General features: G+C 36.8%; 1 long non-coding RNA gene across 1 annotated transcript in view; it reads left to right on the plus strand.

Moving 5' to 3' along the window:
• The first annotated feature begins 6,015 nt into the window (after window positions 1–6,015).
• LOC108658917 (uncharacterized) overlaps window positions 6,016–19,475 on the plus strand; it is a 43,820-nt gene continuing 30,360 nt past the window's right edge. Inside the window, exon 1 of the long non-coding RNA XR_016197682.1 lies at window positions 6,016–6,782. This is a non-coding gene — a long non-coding RNA (uncharacterized LOC108658917). The remainder of the gene's footprint in view (window positions 6,783–19,475) is intronic.

Genomic DNA, 19,475 nt, shown 5'->3' on the forward strand with positions numbered 1-19,475 from the left:
ATTGCATTTGGAATTATGTTGAAACAGCTATTAAATATTTATGTTGAATGTTGCATCGATTATAATCTATATATAAATGTCAATAAGAAGAGAAAATTTTTTGCTGGAAAGTGTTTCTATTGAATTAAAACACGTATATGCATATTTGAGTTTCACTCTGACTGATCGCTTCAGGCATGCATTTTTTATTTAATTAAAGTTTAACTAAAGTTTAAATAATCTATTTACACGTGCTTCATTTATATTAGCTGTTAGCAAGATTTTAATCACGATAGTTTTGTAAGTATTGTTACTGGATAAAAGAACTTTATTTAATAATTTCAATATTATTTTCAGCAATTTGTATTTACCTTACTGTCTAAAATGTCTACATGCCCCAATCATTGTCAGTCAATCAATCAATGAATCTAGTCCCTAAGTCAGTCATCAATCAGTCGATCAGTTTATCAGTTCAGCACTTTGTTCTTCATTCTATCGTCAATCTTGCAATATCTCAGTCTCTAATCTGTCTAAAATATGCAGTTGATACAATTAAACTCTAGTTGCTCAAAAAAATGGATCTTCAATCGATCTATCTGTCACATAAATCAGTCGACCAACTGGTTACTCTACTGTTTGTTTACTGTCTGTTTATCTCTTGTTACCATCCTCCAATCAGTCATCCAGTGCATCTAAAATGTGCTAGTCAGTCTGTCTAAATCTTGATAAACTTTTAAGTTTGCTGAAAGATCAATCAGATTATTGACTCCATCAAGCAATAATGAAGCGCTCGTATCACGTTTGGTCTAACTGTTAATTAGACAGCTTGCCTGTCTATCTTTATAACATATAATGACTATTGGGCTGACTGAATTAATATCATCTTGATTAAGTCTATGTTCTTAGTTAGGCTTAATCAAGATTTAGTTTAGTTCAATCAGCAACTCTCAAGCTATGTTATCAATCACAAATAGTAAATCAGTTGACTAAATTGATTAACTGTATCTAGTCAACTAGTTCTTCAATCTGACACGAACTCAATCAGTCATTCAAATAGTCTATCAAATACATATATTACAGCTATGGCTAGCCTGCAAGCTGTTTTTCTATACCAACAGTCAAATAAATATTTTTCCAATTTTCTAAAATTCCATTTGTTTCTGGCTTTTACCATAAAATTGCAATGCAAAATTGCAGAAATTTCAAATGTTCGACTTTATGCGCGGAAATAATGCTAATTTCTATCGTTCGATTCGTTATTACAGCTAAAAATTTGAATTCGATGCGCAATTTTCGCGAATTTTGCAATTATTAAAAATCATTGGGAATTCATTAAGAATAAATTGCAAGCTAAAAATAACAAATAACAAGCAAAAGCCGAAAGGGGGAAAATCCACAAATTGAAATGTATGCGAATTAGCTACACCCTGACCAAGCAGCAAAATGTTAATAAACTATGAGCAGAGTGAAGACTTTACTTTGTGCATGAGATTATGTTAATGGAAAAGTAGAGACGAGGGAGAGGGCGAGGGAGAGGGATAGGGAGATAGAGTGACTGAATGTAGGCAAGCTGCATGCCTAAGTGCTGATGCCACAGGCAAGAAGAAGAGAAGAAAGGAACAGAAATTGTGGGGGAAAATATATAAAATGAAGGGAGGAGAAAAAAAAATGTTGTTTACCTTTTAGCGGCATTCGCGGCGACAAAATGAAATCAAAACACGAGCTGTTCGCCTAGTTCAAACACCTCGGGCCAGAGCAGCACCCCAAGTTCTTGTTATGACCTTATAGCGTAGACTGCCAGCCTGCCACGCCCCCGAGGCTGGCTCATTGCCTGGTGTTATGCTAAATTTAAAGCATGTTGCGGCTGAGATTAGAATAAAGATGCGGCGCGTGTTGCGACTGGCAGTGCGACATGTTTGCAGTTGCGAGCGAGCAGTGGGCCCCTTGCTACACGCACACATATACATATACATATACATATATATATGCATGTCTATATGTAGGGCTCACATCTGGCGTGGCACATCACACGCGTGCGCGCTTTAATTAGCTGCTAGGCGCAGGCCGTGCGTGAGAGGGGATTTTGCTTAGACGCTGTTGCATGCTGATGTCAAATGCAATTCGTGGACAAGTAATGTGCCAACCACACACACACACACACACACACGCTGCATATATATATATATATGTATAGAGATAGAGCGAGTGTGTTTACCTAAGTTGTCCGCCCAGAAAATCTGTTGCTGTTGTTGTTTTTGTTGTTGTGGCACTGTTTAGATTGCGCCATTTGAAATTGTCGAGATGCTAAACCAAATGTTGATAATCCCAAATTGCAGATACGCATGCAAATCGAATGACCGCACGAACCACACGGACCACACCACAAATCAAACACAATCGCCCAAAATGACAAGTTCAAAATTAAGCAAACACTCGCCTCGATTTAAGCAACTGCCGAGCTTGAACAACTAGCTGCAGTTGTTTACCCAATAAATCTTGAGCTATATTTCTACAATCATTACACTCTCTGCGTATTTTTGGATAGACGGAAATCTTAGGCCAAACAACAAAGTCAGTAATAATTATCTTAATATTAGCTTACTTAATATCAAGTTTTTAGCAAAAATCAAAGAGTTTTAAATATATAATTAATTAAATTGATTAATATTTTTGTGTTAGGTAAAGTTTTGCATAATAGAGCAAGCTGATATTATTGCCAATGGATTTATTTATTTTAAAATTAAAACTACAATATATATTTAATGTGAAGAAATATATATTGTATTTAACGAAGGTGGCAAATTTTTTAATAAACAAATTTAACAAAATTTATTTCTGAAATTTATAAATTAAATACAAATGAAAATGTTACATATTTATATTATTTATCTATTTATTATTGTGATATTCTTCTTTTGTCCCTAATATGTTTTAATATAAGCCAAAAATAACGTTTAAGAATTAATAATTTAAGTATTGACCTTTATGTAAAATTTATGTAAAATTTAAACTTGAATTAACAAATTTAAATAAACGTGAGAAAAAATAAAAAAAAAATAAAATAAATCAAAAAATGTATATAATTTATAAAACATACTTTAATTTATTTCATTATATTTTCTCCAACTTGTTAATAAATAAATACAAATGTATAGTAATGATTTATATATCTATCAAATTAAGCAAGTGTAATAAATTAGGCTGAGCTAGAAGCTGTGCTTATATAAGTATTAATTGTAGTTCATTCAATCCGTATAAAATCATACCTATTATATATTTCAATTTATTAATTTTCAACTCAAACTAGCACTGATTAAATTCACATACCTAAACTAAAGATAAAATTTGTTCCCTTAAAAGCTAATCTAACCATCAGAACAGTTTCGCGCACAGAATTTTCCAATTCAAACCCAATTCAGCTTTATATGATGATCCAATAAATCACTCGCACTTTCAACCCGCACTATCGATTACTACCAGTCTGCCAGCTCCACTCTGGATGGCATCGATATCTGCTGGCCAGAATGTCACAATGATGGAAGATTCAGCCGCAAATGAATTTTTTGTGGGGCTAAGCAGCTGCTGCACAGAATGCTTGGACGACAGACTCCACCTCAACCTCAACCTTAACTCAACTCAGCTCAGTTCTACCAAACAGAAGCGAGTCTTAGCCTGGTCAGAAGGTGGGCAACTGCATTTCATTGCTTTTTGGACTGAGGGAAATTGCAATGAGCTGCCCCCAAAAAGCGAATGCATTAATCAAAATCACAAGAGGTGTGGCATGTGCATATATGCTCAAGCATTGATTGGGATCAAATTAATATCCATTTCATCATCATCAAAACTTGCTGTTGAGTGGCCAGCACTTCATCTAAAGCAGACAAATAGAAACCAAACTCACTTGCAGCTCTGCTAATGCATTTCAATCGTTTTTAGGCCAAGAGAAATTGCAATGCCTCGCTGATGCCAATGCATTAATCTAAATATCCTTCGAATGCACCCAAAAAGGTGTGGAATATGCGTAGCTCAAGCATTGATTGGCATAAAATTAATTTAATTTCAAATGCTTGGCCAATGCCGACAATGAGCTGGCTCACACACACTAACACAGTGTCGAGTACCATTCCATTATACTTTTTTTATGGCACTACGTCCTTGGCAGACAGTGAACAATAAAAATGGAGGCCAGGCTTATTGTAAAGCAGCCAAAATCAGAAACAGAATTAGGATTGCAGCCGGATTCGTGTTGCGACTGTTGCAGTTCTGACTTCGCCACAGCCTAGGTTTAATTGTCCGTGAAGGATTTATTTGCTGGAAATTATGATTTATAAGTTCAGCAGCCAGTTGCACTTACATCTAACGCACACACACAACGTATCAGTCGGTTCACAGTTTGTCTCTTCCCATCTCTCTCTCTCTCTCTTTCCCTTTTGCCTTTGCCTGTGGGCCAATTCCTTTTATTGTTTCTGGCCATTGACCTCGTTTCAGCAGTGGGTCATAGGTTAGTGCGGCTGCTCTTCCTGTTCGCCTGAATGGCTCAAGAAAAATGACTGGCATAAAACTAAAATTGAATTGAATTACGTTATGCTTTTAGCCACAGGTGAGGATAGTTCCATTGCAGATTCGAATAGTGAAAACTAAGCAAAAACTAACTAGTTACCCATTTGCAGCTGCAGCATCATCTGGCACCGTCATAAATACCAAACAGATAACTTTGCGGCAGAGGAAAAGTGCTGCTAACGAGTATTTTGAAATTTATGTTGTGGATAAATGGGGAAGTAAACTTCTTTAGGTGATATATTTTGACAACTCTTTTAGGGTAAGTCCCAAAATCGCATTCAAAAAACTGAAACCTACAATGCATAGAATATTAACAGTAATTAAATTTAAATTCATTGCTTCCATCTGTTGTTAAGTAATGGAACTACTGGCTATCAAAAGCTTTTTCCTTAATTCAAAACCAAAGGGAATTTTTAGTTTGCGTGTAATACTTTTCAACTATTTAGTGTGTTCATGAACCTTGGACAGCTTTAAAAGGACTTTCATCAAACCTTTTGTACAAACTTTATCCGTGACTCTTACTAAAAACTTTTATTTAACTTTAGACTCTATCAAACCGAAGAGATATTAAAGTCTCAAGGTTTGTGTCTTGGATTCCGATAAGCTATCCTTAGATTATTATTTTAAAGCTTTTGAAAGCAATTAGTCGTGCAAGCTAGCAACTTAGCAAATACTCAAACCTTTTTTTCTGGTTAACAATGTGAAACAGAACATTTTTGAACTATTATTTTTAATAACCCATGTGTATGTACATGTACATGTACATTGATGTGTATGTACAGCTCTTCGTACGAAGAGATACGCGATACGCTGAGTATCTGATAAAAAATTATGGTTTTCTCAATACATCCACTACGAAGGATCGGGCACAATAATATATTCCGCAGCTATCCTGCCTGTATGTACTGAACATATCAAATTTTGCAGAATTTCTCTTATGCAGCCTTAGTCTAAAGTACATCAATATTATCAACTGTTTTTAAAGCAAACATTAAACGTTATTAACTTTGAGCATGATCATGAAAATTAATTTTAATATATTTTTTCTTACATATTTATACGTAAGTAAATACAACATATGTACCTTTTCCTAGTTTTGTTCTTTATTTATTTATTAACAAGTTTGAGCTAATATAAAATTAAAGCTAGTTTAGGAAAAGCACTAACAGCTTATTAATATTATTATTCTAATTATAATTATATGTGTAAATCATTCTTAACGATGATGGTACATTATAACATTATTATTAAAATTTGTTGCTATTGCTTCACAATTTTCCCAACGTCGCGACGCGTCGCAAGAGAATTTCGAAAATTTGTTAGTTGGAGAAATCAAAGCTACCAATATACAAATATCCCAGTTTTTATGCATGAACAAGTACCTTCTCCACACACGTTTCCCCAGCAGGCAGGGAATTTTTCTCGCTCTCCCTCTCCCAACAGCTGCTCTTCACAGCGCTCTCAGGCAATGCAATGCTGTAGTTCGGGAAACGGCCGTTTGGCGCTGCTGTGTGCCCATTTCGAAGTTGACAACTTCGTGTGGAGCTCGTAGCTAACGGTATATGCACGAAACGGGCCGCAACGAAGCGCTCAATTGTGGCAGCGCCCGTTTTAGGCGAATTTTCGTGTCAGTTCACGTTCGATATTTGTGTTGTTTGGTCGCGGCTAACGGGGCGCACGAAAACAAAACCGAATCGAAGCAGCGCAACGGAACGGAACGAGCGACGCGTCGCGCTTTCTCCATTAATGAAACATCCGCAACAATGGCTCCGCGCGTATGTGAGTGTGCAGTGTGTGAGTGTGCACATGTAGATGAGGCGTAGGCACTTCCAGTTGTTGCACTAAACATAAACAGCAGCAACTATTCAAATCTGACCACAGCAAAAACAACAACAACAGCAGCGAACGGAAGTCAACGGCAGCCGCAGCCAAGTTTAAGTGTTTGCCAAGATTGCGATTTATGTGTGTGCGTGTGTGTTCGCGTGTGTTTTTTGTGTAGCATACGTCACGGGCGCCATCAAGTCGCAACTTGCTAAGAGACGCTGCCTACGGCCAGGCAGCCGCCAATAAATAAATAAAAATAAAATTAAAGGAAAAAGAAATATATATATATATGTAAAAGGAAATTCGAGCTAAATACAAAAAGCCAGCCGAAAGTTTTCAAGTTTCAAGTGCGCTGAATTCCATGTGTTGTGCAAGCGAAATACAGAACTAGCCAAAAGCCGGGATTCTTCTTCGAAACGGTAATTGAGTCATAAATCATCCATAATTAAATTGGGAAACACTTCAATTTCTGGGAGAGATTTGGCAGAGACTAACAATTGGATTCTTAGCCCAAGTTCTGGATAGAAATTATGACCAACCTATGGGTCAAACTGATTGACACCTGCTGCGGCGCGAGACCCTTTAATACATTTGCCGAATTGGCAATATCTAGCTAGCTGGCTGGCTGTCAAGTTTTGGGCCATTTGCCACATTGTTGACAGCGGCAACAGCACAATTAGCCCACAAGTCGCTTTTTGACCCCATCTGACTGCGGGCTCTGCCAATCTGTGTTTGGCCTCAAGTGTTTTGTGTGCGTGCTTTTTGTGAGCTGCATTGTTCTCTGGCCTCCATGATGCGGCTTGACATGATAAACATTTTTCGAGCCGTATTTGGGTTATTTCCAACAACAAAATTGGCATCTGTTTTGAAAAGCAGCATTTTTCTCAGAACGGCTATGAATTGAACCAGAAAAATAAATAGAAGTACAAGTAAATAAATACAGCTGGACGCAGGTATCTCTTATGTCAAAAACGCTGACCTCGCTCGCCACTCGAGACTGGGGAACTCATGTTTTGCATAAATGCCTTGAAACTCATGTTGTTGTGTTTTTGTTGCGTGTGATAAAACCGAAATTTTCCAGGAATTCGACAAGCAAATTGCTCTCATGATGCTGAAATTACTCAGCAGCCGTTGTAAATCAAGATAAGCTTAACTTTCTGAAGTGTTTTTTAATTTGTTCTTGCATCAGTTTGTTGTGGATATTCAATGATTAATATTTCTTGGAATTACTGTGTGGAAATTTCTATAAAATCAAAGGCAGTCGATTTATTTATTTATTTTTTACGACAAAAAATTATAGAAAATATAAATATTTTTATACATTTGTTTATAATTGTTTTAGTAGAAGAGTATTCAATGACTTAACACATTATTTCTCCTTATGGTTTTACATAATTTATTAATCATTAAAAACCGATAAAAAATTATGGATTTCCAAAACATTTTAAGTGAATTAAAAGAGTAAAAATGGATCCTCTCTTCTCAGACATATAGCATATTAATCATATTGCAAGTAACTTGATTTTGAGGGGAAAAACTGTATGTAGAACATCACCATTTCAGATATTTAAATATATAAAAACTCATTAATTTATGTTACAGAAAATAAGTAAATAAAATAAAGTAAAATAAAATAAGATAATAAAAAATAAATAAAAATAAATAAAAACCAATAAAGCCAATAAAGGATTTTCCTAAATATATTTTCAATTTTGAGAATATATTTTCTCTCAATTTGTCATCTAGACAGCAGGCAGGAATATTAGTCCCATAATTTTTGCCAACATTTAACCATTTGAGCCTAGTTTTATCTACAATTCAACTTTTTTTAGAGCTCAACATCATAAGCTTACATACCTAGATCTGCTTGCAGAACGACTCTCTATAAGCAAGAAATGACAATCTGGAATTGAATTTATATTTAAGTTTACATAGAAATTCAACAATGAAGCTTCAATGCTTGAAATATGAAACATTGTTAGCTACTCTGCATTTGTTGACATGCCAAATATTGTGAATTGTTTACTATTTGCTATTTCCAATTAATTTTCGGGCCACCCTCTTACACGCATATCAACAGAGAGCATCAATTGAGTGCTCTTAATTTTCTTGTAGACTCCTCCAATCAGTCGACGTGACGCACTCGACTTTTAATTAAATATTTATTTTTATGTGGAGACATTAGAAGGTCGAGCAGGGCTGCCGCAGGGCAGGTGCTGGCATCGAGGGGGGAGTGGATAGGGGCGGATGTGGAGCCCTCGGGTGATGACTATTGTAATTATTTGCCAGGACGGAAGTGTTCAGCTCGTGGGAGCGAGCGACTTCTGCCTGTTTAGTCGCTGTGATTAATAATGCTTAATTACAAGTATTTGCGTCGTGGCCCAAGAAACGGGCAAGCGGAACTCACAGCGGGGCTTTACCGTACGGGCTGCACCGGGTGCCGAGAGCCGAGTGCCTGATGCCTGGAGCTGTGCACTGTTCGTTTGATTGATTACAACATTTTGTCGCACTAATGCCGAACGCAACAAGAGTCTTCCACTAAGCCTCTTGATAAGTTTTGCGTACACTTAACTTAACACTAAAGATTAGTAGCGCTTAACGATTGATGTGGTAAGGGGTGGAGGTGGGGGCGGTGGCGTTGCTAGTGCGCTGAGCGCTGAGATTGGCACTCCGCGTGCCTTTGCCAAGCCGCCATCCCCTGCTTGAGGGCTAATCAACAATTAATGAGCAATTAATATGCAATTTAGGGGCGTTGCTTTGTTGGCCAGTATGCGTGTGTGTGTGTGGGTGTGAGTGTATGTAATCAAGCGTGCCTTCAATGCATAAATGAGTACACGCACATGAGAACTGTGCTCCACTCTACGTGCGTTTGTCACGCATTACGTATACGCCATGGAAGCGCTCAATAAAGGAAAAACCTGTTAATAAATTAAGCATCGATCATTCGATCAACGCTATAAATTGAATAACGCTTTTAATTACTATTTACCCAAGCGCATCGCCATAAATTTAATGAAAACAAATGCCTTTAATTGAATTATGAGGATTTGAGACTGGAAATTCTATGAATTTATACAAACAAATACATTGTTAAATTAAGTTGTATCAATTTAAACGGTTTATTGGTTTATTTTTCATTTGCATAAATACATTTTAGGCGCAAAGTAACTTGTTTTATACATATATTTAAAAAAAAATGAATGCCTTTCGATTCAATAAATATAATTTACTGATTGGCCTTCGGCAAATTACAAAATAATAAACGAATCGAATATATATTTGAATGTCTCATTCCCAAAATGAAATTCAGACTGTCATCTCACATACAAATAAATTTGAGGCGAACGCAAACGCCAAATTAGCCTTTCCGCTCTTTGGTCAACTTGCAAACAAATTAAAACAACATTTGCAGCTGCTATTTTCTTTTTTCGTTCTTGTTTTTTTTTTTTCAAATAATTATTATTTTTATTATTATTTCAGCTGTGGTTAAGTTAAAGTTTTGTGTGCCCCGTCTTCATGATAGATTAAGGCAGCAAAGCACGTGCCTCTAAGCTCTAAATAATGGCAATCATAAATCACGGCAATTGGCCTTGTCAAAAGCCGAATATAATAGCTAATGCTAAAGCCACACGCAGCACTTGTCGCTCAGCCCCAGAAGCTTCATATTACCTTTTAAAAAGGCGGAAGAAAAAAATTGGGAACAATATTTTCTACTTGTTGTGGCCCACATCATAAAGTCCTTAGAGGAAATGTCAAGAAGAAAATACTTTGAAGAAAATATATATTCGCTAAAATAAAAGAACACATTTATGTAGCAGAAACTGATTTTATGATATACATGATATACATGACACAAAAGTACAGAGAAATTGAATATAAAATAAATTAAATGCACATGAATGTCCACAAAACAGAATAACTTTGATAGATTATTGTCAAAAAGTTTTTCATACAGAAACAAATGTATTTTTACTAACGAAAATCGAACAAAATAAATAAATTTGTGGGAAAAATGCGATTAAAATTTTTTGAGTTTTGGACTGCTATATTATCTATGACTAAATAAACTTTGAAATGTTTTTTTGCCGAGTGCATAAATAAAATATTAACTTTTTCTCATTAGCCAAATTTTGTTTAGAAATAGAAATGAAAACCAAATTTGAGCTTAAACCTAGCATATTCTGGACCAACTTTCTTGCTCTCATTCGCATCCAGGACAATTTTAGGTTCTTCATATGCTGATCAAATAGTTAACTGAATGCTCACACACATTCGTGCAACACTTCGATGCAATTTTTGCAGTTGAATGAAATCAAGCCGAAGCACGTAGACCCATTAAGCCCCCTTCTACCCCTCTCACTCTATCGTTCTCTCACAGTTGGCCCCATCCACAGCCAACAAAGCCAACAGTTGTGCATAATTAAATGAAAAGAAAAATGCATATTTGTGGCTCGCTACTACAGGCTGTGCATTAATTCGATTGTTTTCTTTTTTGCTTCTTCTGGTTCTTGTATTTCTGTTTTTGTTTATGGGGCAATTAGCAAAGTTTTCTGGCTGGCTGCATGAAAAGCATAAAAAGTGTGGCCAGCCCAACTCTGCGTATGCGTGTATGTGTGTAGGTTGTACATGGACGGGTGTGTAAAGTGCATGCTGCTTGTGCCATGTAATTGAATATTAATCATACGCCAGTGACGACCATAACTCATACGACACGTTGGCCCCGGCAGGTAACGAGACTCGTTCAATGCCATAAAAAAGGGGAATTACTGCTCAATACTTGTGTGGCTTTGTCTGTGTGCGTGTGTGGGCGTGTGCAGCATTCATGTATGCAACAACAAACGCTTAAAAAATATGCAACACCAACAACAACAACAAGAAAAACAACTGCTCGTGTCACTGTAAGGCACAGAGCGAGAGCCATAAATAAATTTGCTCATATTTCAGCACATGAACAATAATTAAATTCGTTCATATATCGCGCACATGGGAGATGCTAACCATGGACCCTCTCCCTGTCCCCTCGTTCTCTCCATTTAACTCCTTCAAATTCCTTTTTTCGCGCTGTTGACATTTATAATGGAAATGAATGCTGATGCTGCAGCTGCAACTGCCACGCCCACCAACGCCACCCACGCACCCAATTAATTGTGCATGTTTTTCTTTTCTTTTTTTATGTCAAAAAAGCGTTTTGCAGTTAAGGCAAAAATTATTGCCACAGAGCCGCGAGCTGAGATTGTCAAGTTTATGGCATCAGCTCGAATATTTTTTATGTTTACCATTTTACAATATTGGAAATTAATTGAGGTCCCATTTGTTGTTGTGCACAAACAAATACATCTATAAATAAATATAAATGTGGCAGATAAATTCAATAAATATGCGGCAAACTTCATTGAGAATCCGCTTTAACGAACTGCATTCAATTTATATAGATAGATATATAGATAGTCAAATACAAAATACTTGCCCTGGCTCAGAATATATTTTTTCATTTACATATAAATTACATTTTTAAAGTTCACCAAAAATATAATTTTGAATAAATATTTATTTTATTTTTTGGCTTCAATTTAATTTAATATATTTCTTTATTGTATGTTCACATATTTAATAAAATATTTGTATAATTGATTTCATATTATTTATGTCCTCGTCCATTTAATTAAAGCCAATTTTTATCGATAAACTTTGAGTCATTTTATTTTATTTGTTTTTAAAATTAAACTTTAATTCGCTTAATTTATTTTCACTTCTTCCTTTGCAAGTATATCCTCGCTGATTAATGTTTTGAATTTGGCAGCTGAAATCAGTGAAGCCAGCTTTACAGCACTGCATTAAGGACGCATTGAATGGCTTGTAATGGAGCCTTTGGTCCGCAGCAGAGCCGGCCAGGACATGTGGTCATAAATTTCATTGCGGCTGCCATTAAATGAGCAGCGCTTCTTCTTCTGCTGCTCGTTTGATTAAATTAAAAAACCGCGCAAACACATGATAAATGTTTGATTGTAAATTGTAAATATTAAAACGACTGCGAGTTGGGTGTGGCAATTATCATCCATTTCTTTGCGCTCTTTTTTCCTGCACATTTTCAATTATTCTATAAATGGCGAAGTGACATGTGCATATTGATTTAAATGCAGCTGCAAATTTAATGTACATGCGTCACGCATACGCTGCATGTGCCGCTTCAAAGCCGAAATTACGCATACGTCGCGGTTGCCCCCCGTCAGAACTAAAGAGATCCTCACATTGCCTCGCAGCTCGACAAACGACGCTTAACGACAAAAAGCCGTCGAGCTCCCGACAGCCAGGCTAAAGTCACCAAGGAATCATAAAATATCAATGCCAGAGCTTTGTCAGCTTCAATTCATGGCGTAACACAACACAGCATGTTAAATATTCTTGACAACTGTAAATAATAAGGGTGACATTTCCCCAAAACAGTGAAAGCTTTGAGGCTAGGTCTAGCTTCTATTCAATTGAAATTAAAGACAGAAATTCTGAAAAATAATGAATGAGTAAACTGCTTGAGTTCAAATTGATAGGAACTCACATAAATTGATTAAGCAAATTGTAACAAAGATTTCCTTGACGATGGTTATATCTAATTGAATCAAATCAGTTTTCAGCCCGCCTACAATTTTCATCGTCTATCAATATCTAGTCCATGCTAGACTTTAATGCGTATTCCTTACATGCAGAAGCTCTCATTGTTCTGCTCTCCTAAGTACTTACCTTTGCCTTTTTCAATTGTAATCAGATGTGGGCGAATCCTTCATTTGTTCTTCAACTTTATTTCCTTTGCTCGCTGAGCTCTGCTTTCAAATATATTCGCTCTGCTTGACTGTAACAATTTCTTAAAACGTAACATTTGGTTTTACATGCTCTTAGCTGATTTGATACACACCCACACACACACTTACACATATACATGCTAGTAGGTTGTCGCGTCCTTTGACACTCATAAAGCCTTTAACCGTGCGACACTTGTCGCCACGCCAAAGGAACAACCAGCATAGCACGCTTGTGTGCCCGCCAAGTATTTTTCTGTTGCCACCCCGCTGAAATTCCCAGCCCCTCACCCCTTCGGCACTCCGCCCACAGGCCTGTTTAGGAATTTTAATTTTAGAAATGTCTTCAAGTGCTTAAGCCCCTTCGCGCCATCGAAAGTGTAGCATCGCCGCACGACTCTAGCTGACTTTGCGACGAGTTAATATAAAAATATACAAAATTCACCGGAGTAAAAGACAACTTCGGGAGTTGCTCTGATAATGCAAACTATTGCTCATGAACTGTTTTTCTTGCAAACAAATCAGTTAATTAAGTTGAACCTTGCTGAAGATTCTAAAAACTCAATTTGAACGAGAGAATAATGAGCCCTACCTTTGAGAGGAGTATAATCGATTGACTTTTCTACTACATACAATACACAAATGTACATGTATAAAACATCTTCTCTTTGTGTAAGAAAGACAAATATTTTGTCAATAGAAGTTTGCAAAAAGAAATTAAATGACTTCTGACATGTTTTTGCTTGAGTGAGGCCCAAAATTTGCTGGCCCCACTCATGCAAGGCGCAGTGACTGTGACTAAAATAGGAAGCACACTTGATGTGAGGCCACGCCCATGGCGCCCATCAAATGGCGCGTCAAGTCGAACAGGAAGAGCTTTCTCTTGGCTACACATCTGGCTTATTTATGGGCCAAGTCAAGTAGGAGACTGTGCCGCATTTTCGCTTTCTGCTGCCAGCAGCAACAGAAGCAGCAGCAGCAATAGCAACAGCAACAATAAGGGCGATGACGACTGATGATATGCAGCCAGGCGATTGCTCAAGATAAATAGCCAAAGGATGGCGGATAGTGCGAGGGGAGCTCTGCTCAATAGCCCTGGCATAAATGGGCAGCACAATGGAAACACTTGATTTATGTTTATTATGCTGGCCTGTCAATATTACGGGGCCCAGCTCGAGCCGGGCTGTATTATAAGACAATGGCGTTGACAGCAAAGAAATATATGGCCATGCTGTGGCAATTAAAAGCAAGTCCAAAGTGTGCTTCAGCTATTTAAGCTACGACTTTCATTTGTGCATGCATTCATTCATTCATTCATATTCGAGAACTGTGCGACAACCTTGAAACGAGGCTCGCCTTGACTGTGATTAATTGAAAATATACTCAGTCGGCAACAATAAGCAAATAACTCGTCGTCATCATCGTGATCATTCACTGAAAAATGTAACAAAAACTGTTGCCAACTATTAATATCCATTTGTGTAATGCCAAACAATGCGACTGCACACAGGAAATAAAACTTTGCTGTCGCATGCAGCAGCCAGAGAGAGAGACAGAGAACTCATGTGTGTGGCAATGATTTTCAGTTTGAATGGTTTCGCCTGCATTGTTGCATTGTTGCAATACGAATTTCCATAATTACTAAAAAAAAAAAAAACAGAAAAACAGAAAAAATGGACTGAAAGGAAAGGCAAACAAAGAAAATTGTTGAACAGACTCTCAAATATAAGTTGAACCTTGAATAGGAACTCGAGGACCACAAATTTAAAGCCGTCAACGCGGCGTATGTGGAATTTTTATGCAAATACGCAAACAATACGTACACAAGCGCACGGAGAACGGCTCACCAAACAGAACCAAACCATATCCGTATTCCGATGTGCTTTTTTTTGTGCACAATGCCCGTGATTTTTCTTATTTTAACATTTTTTTTGTGTGGGTTTTCGCTTTATTGTCGACGGCGTCAGAGTGTGAAAATGCGAGCTTTAAATAAATTAAATGTTATACGAACAGCAAACGAGGCGAAATTTCGACAAGAGCTGGGCGAAAGGCGTGATTTTTCAGCTATCCGGGGAGTGTATCAAATCAGATTTGTGAGCAAAAAATGTGCGAGTTTCAGAAGAGCAGTTCGCAAGGCTTTCAATAAAGGTCTTCCATTCAGTTCATTTGATTTATAATTATGAATTTGATAATAGTAAAAATATGTTTTACATAAAAAATATACCTACATAAACTTATCTATCATTAGTTTTAGGTTTATTTTATTTATTTGTTATTTTATCGCAGAGATTATATACAAATAAATAAGTACTCTTCTTTTTTTAACATTTAGCCAGCAGAAATTATAAATTTAATGTAGTTTTTCATACCGAATTTGTTTATTTTTTTTTTCTTTAGGTATTTATAAAAATATTTTATATAAAAAAGTATTAATTTAAAAGCCTAAAAATAAATGTAATATGTTTGTCGATAATTTGTGTCCCGAAATGAACGAAAAAATTAGAGTATTCGTCTTTTTTTTTTCGATTTCGTCTTCGTGGGAGGGTTTTACGTTAATCTATGTTCGTGATCCGATTAACTATCGCACAAAGAGGCTTAGTAAGAGGCGTATGACTAGGAAATTCTTGAATATATTCACTCCATATATTCACTCTCACATTAAGACATACATATATTTGTGAGCTAACTGAATTTTAAATGACTTATTATTTTCATGCATTAATACATTTAAAATATTTAAAAAATAATAATAATAATAATTTCATCAAGGCATAGCAATGCGAACAGCAAATATGAAAAAAACTCGGCACGTTTCTTAAATTACGCTTGTTTATTGTGAGAGTTATGAGCGAGCTGCTGCTCAGAGGCAGCCAACTGACAGCCAGCTGATGTTCATTGTCAAAAACGCATCAGCAGCCAAAGGATTAAAGAGTCGCAGAGAGAGAAACAGTGAGAAAGGGGCAGAGACACAGAGGGGCTAATTTGTTTTTGCACTTGTTGTCCTTTGTGCTTGTGTGTGTGTGTGTGTGTCACGGTCAGCAGAAGCAAACAGCAAAGGACATGCGAGCCTGCAGGAGCCACAGAAAGCAGACGGCATGTCAATCAAGCTAACGCTATGCCCAAAAAGAAACACTCGCAAAAACCATCAAAAAACAACAAGTAAATAGGAAAGGCAGCAAAAAACTGTGCAGCTGAATGTCTTCATTTGACACACACACACAAAGAGAGTCGAAAGAGAGAAAGAGAGAGAGAGAGAAACGAAAGAGGGAAAGACAAAGAGACAGACATATGTGAAAGAGGTTGCAGAACAAGAATTGTCAGGCGCGCGCTATGAAAACAAAATTAATGTCAGCTGACGACCCGCAGCCCGCTGCTCGGCCCGCCCTCCTCCTGCCAGCCCATTCACTCCTGCCACTTGACAGGCAGCGTGTAACAGCTTTCTTTCATCAAAGCGAGTTTAGTATTTTTTTGTTGGTATTTTTCATTTTTTTTCTTTGCCCGACCTTGTTAATGACAAACAATATGCATAGTTTTTGCAGCTGCCACTGTTTCATCTGCCATTTTGTCTCACAAAATGGCCGCGCCCTAGGGCACAGTAGCAGCAGCAGCAGCAAGACCAGCACCCCCGCCACTCCACAGCCTCTGCCCATTTAATGGTGCGCAATAAAAAAAATGAAGCCAAGTGCTGCACAGGCGGCGGCAACGGCAACGGCAACTCTGGCAACAGCAGCTACATAAATGGGAAAACATTATAAACAAAATACGTCCGAGTGCGAGTCCGAGCAAGTTAGGCGCTCTGCTGCTGTTCGTAACCCCATTGCCTAGTTTGCCTACCCGAAACGGAAATGTCAACAACGCTATGAAGAAGCACCAGAAGAAGAGAGGAAGAGAGGAGAGGAGCAAGAGTAAGAGCAGGCATCGGGGTCTTGCTTTCATTTCTTTTATTTTATGCTCTGAGCCGATTCAAGCAATGTAAATGGGGTATAACAGGATTTTATTGAAGCATATAGAGATGTATTTATATGTATATATTCATAAATATGATATATATAAAATTAATCAGAAATATACACAAAACTTTAGCTGTCCTTGCAAATAATTGTACTTTAATAAATAAAAAAATAATAAAAATTAAATTAAATTAAATTAAGTAAATATAAAGTACAAGTAGGTAATTATAAATATTGCAAATTTTGTTAGTATAAAAACATTCAATTCGTAGTAAAGGGTATTTCCCAGCCGTGTAGGCTCTTTCATTTTTTTTCATAGCACACATTATGCAAAATTTGCGTTGTGAGTTTTTATTGGCGTAACAAAAATGTTTTTAATACGCAATGGTCTGGAACCGTCGTGATAAGCTTGAATTATATATAAGCCTCTCGCTCATACACACACGCTCTCTCTCTCTCTCCCTCTTTCCTTCTCTGCCTTTCTCTTGTTGGCTCGGTGTCTGTTTCTGTTTTATAGGCTGATGCTGTGCACTATTTGATGTCGGCAAATTTATCGTTAAATGTGGGTCAGCCCGAGCTGTTGATTGAGTTCTGCCTGTCCACTTCAGACGGGGGGAATTAAGTTGTTGGCAGGGCGCAAAACTGTGGAAAGAAGAAGAAAATAAAAGTAAAAATTGTAAACAAGCCCAAGCATACACCGTCAGCACGTGTCCGTGTGTGTGTCCGTGTGTGTGTCCGTGTGTGCGTGTGTGTATGAATGAGTGTGTAGCATGTGTTTGCCCCAAGTCGTTTTCATTTGTGTGGCAAAGCAAAAGGAAATAAAATACGCAAATGTGTGGAACATTTTGGTAAAATAGAAAAACAAGCCCAGCACAAGCTTGTTGACTGGCAAATGCTGTAAAATTAAGTGTGCAGCAAATGCCTATAAAAGGGGGAGAGCGCGACAAAAGGCCAGCATCAGCTGCTTTTAATATCGTTCACAATTTAGTTGGGGTTCAATAAAAAATATATTGAATTTCCTCCTTTCAATACGTTCATCTAAAAATCTTAAAGAGCTTTCAGCAAATATTTAAAAATATTATTTCCCATCAGAAACAAATTGAAAACGTTTTGAAAACAACGCCATAAATAAATAGTTTTATGAGTTTCGAATAGTTTCATTCAAGCAGTGTCACACAGAGATAAGCAAGAGTTTGCCTCGAATACCTTTGCAGCCCAGCAGCAATTCCAATTCCAGGCACATTCACTCACACACACACACATCTGCACAAACAATAAACGCAATTAAATGCGGCACAGAAACGCAGTCGCTCTGCTGCTACGGCTTCGGTTGTTGGTGCGTTGTGCCTTAGCCGTAATTTCATTGCATTCAATTACATTTTGTGCAACAATAGAATCCTTGAACCTTGGCTTTGCCACTGCTGCCGCTCTGTGGGCTTGGGCTGACCCACTTGAGAAATTGTTCCGAGCGGCCCAGCACTTGAAAATGAGTCTCCAAGGAGCGCGAATGGCGTCACGAGTCCTTGCCAGCTGCGTGTCCTTCCTCCGCGCCATTTTATAATAATTGCAAGAGAAACCACCGAAAAAAAGGCGAAATACATATTTATATATACATATACATACACACATACCTACACTTATATACATACAAACATACATATACAATAAATGCGACCCTTAACAACAATATTTAAGGCCAACACAACTTTTTGCCTTTTGTATCTTTGAGCGCAGCGGGTGGCAACTTGATAAACGTGGGCGTGCCCCAGAGGGGCGTGCTTTTGCCACATAGTAATTATGTAAGTGGTAAATTGAATGGAGCCAAGACTTTCGCCATTTGCTTCTACTCAAAATGTGCGCAGAGCCTTTGCAGCTGGGTCAAGAATGAGCATTAAACAACGTTACTTTAATAAAATAACATTCTTTGTGCTACGAATTCCTTAAAAGTATTTATAAATATGTAAATATGAATATTTTTTAATGGAAAATATGAGAAAAATATGATTGAAAACAAAATAATATAAATAATATATAAATATGTTATATATTTGTTATTATAAAAAAATATTTATAAATACTTAATACAATAAAATACATAGTTGAAAAAAAAAAACATATAAAAAATAATATATATTTAAAAACTGCTATTTGAAATATGCTTATTAATATATGTATATTTTTATAAATAAATACAAATATTTAAAAATAAAAAAAAAAAACAAAGTTTTTATAAATATTAGTTCTCCGCAATTATAAAAAAATTAAAATAATTATCAATCACCCGGATCAATATAATTAAAAATGGATCAAAATTATATAGAAAAATTCATAAATATAGAAATTAAATCATTTCATTGACTTTGCTCACATC

Source organism: Drosophila navojoa, chromosome 2 (assembly GCF_054131105.1).
Source record: "Drosophila navojoa isolate 15081-1374.11 chromosome 2, UAZ_NAV_1.0, whole genome shotgun sequence".
Lineage (NCBI taxonomy): Eukaryota > Metazoa > Arthropoda > Insecta > Diptera > Drosophilidae > Drosophila > Drosophila navojoa.